We start from the raw sequence: 1,532 nt of genomic DNA on the forward strand, positions 1-1,532 counted from the left end.
CTTACTTACTTATTTTCTTTAAAAATAATTTATTTTGATCACAAAATATAGGAAAGGAGAAAGTGCAATGCCTGTGCACCCTTGATTGCACATATTCCCAGTCCGTGCATGTATAAATACCTTTTGTACAACACTAGGTTCACACCATCTCCCCAAGGCTTTTTTCGCATTCTAACAGCTGCAGAGTATAGTATTTAACTATGTGGAAGTTTAAACAAATGTCCTATCTACCATGCAGAGCTCCCCTCCAATTAGTGTTCCAGCTCACTTTTGTAAATGATGCAACTGAACTTAAGGGAAGGACGTCTTAAACAGGAGCAGTGCCTAAGGCCCCTTCTTTGTCCTTAGCTCCCTAAATCCCACGTTGCCTGTGGCATCTGGACAGCTGACACTGGGTCCCCACATCCCAGGGAGACAATGGAGGAAGGGTAGGCCTGGCCAAGCATGAGGAACAAGCAGTCGTTATTGGGTTCACACCAGGAGTCCGTGGGTCTTGAGGACCTCTGTGTATTTGTCAATTTTCTTCTCCATGTTCTTTTCGGCCTGTTTCTGTAGCCTCATAAGCTGTTTTTTCTTTCCATAATGGATCTAGGCATTTTCCTTCCTCCTCTTCTCCAGGGTAGCTGTCACTACCTGGTACTTCCAGCCAACCTCATGAGCCATGTGTCCCAGGTGGCAAACTTTCTTGTAGGCTTCAGCCGCACAACCTGAGGGCCTCAGGAACCACCACTCGCTTTTTCTTGTCCTAGGGTGGTGGAATCCCATCAAACACCCTGAGGCGGCTCAGGGCAGCCTGGCCTCACTTTCTCTCATGGGGCAGCACACCTCTCACAGTCGCCAAAAGATGTGGCTTGGGGGGAATCCCATCAAACACCCTGAGGCGGCTCAGGGCAGCCTGGCCTCACTTTCTCTCATGGGGTAGCACACCTCTCACAGTCGCCAAAAGATGTGGCGTGGGAACCAGAAGTGACGGGGACCAGAAGTGACAGGGACCACTGGATGGGCTGGTGTTCATCCGCTTGTGGGGAAAGGCCAGGTACTTTAACTTGTTTCTGTAGAAATTGCCCAAAATGTTGATGCCCTCGCAGTGCACGACCACCACCTTCCAGCACAGTAGTGCCTGCTTGGCCACAATGGTGGCCAGGTGGCCCAGGAGGTGGCCTTGGCCATCGAGTACCAGCCCCTCCACCATCTTCAGCAGCCACCTGGGAAAGAAGCAAAAGGTACCATATTTAGTGTCACTTAATAGCCAGACATCTTCAGAACAACAGCTAAGCTGACTGACACTCAAAAAGCTTATGCTACATGTTCTAGATCACTTAGCTGCTATAGGTTAAACCCCCCAAAAGTTCATGTATTGGAAAGTTAATCTACACTGTAACAGTGTTTAGAGGGTAGGAATTCCTAGCATGGTCATTGAAATGGGGGACTTTTTAAGAGATGGTTAGATTGTGAGGCCTGTGCCCTCACAATCTAATGGACTGATCCATTCATGGAGTAATGGGTTGATGTTTTAATGTGTGCTCATGGGC

The 1,532-nt window shown here is 48.4% G+C and overlaps 1 pseudogene; it reads right to left on the bottom strand.

Moving 5' to 3' along the window:
• Nucleotides 1-413: 413 nt before the first annotated feature.
• LOC103610392 lies at nt 414-1,192 on the bottom strand (annotated as a pseudogene).
• Nucleotides 1,193-1,532: the final 340 nt, after the last annotated feature.

The sequence above is a fragment of the Galeopterus variegatus genome, unplaced genomic scaffold (assembly GCF_000696425.1).
Source record: "Galeopterus variegatus unplaced genomic scaffold, G_variegatus-3.0.2 Scaffold11070, whole genome shotgun sequence".
Classification (NCBI taxonomy): Eukaryota; Metazoa; Chordata; class Mammalia; order Dermoptera; family Cynocephalidae; genus Galeopterus; species Galeopterus variegatus.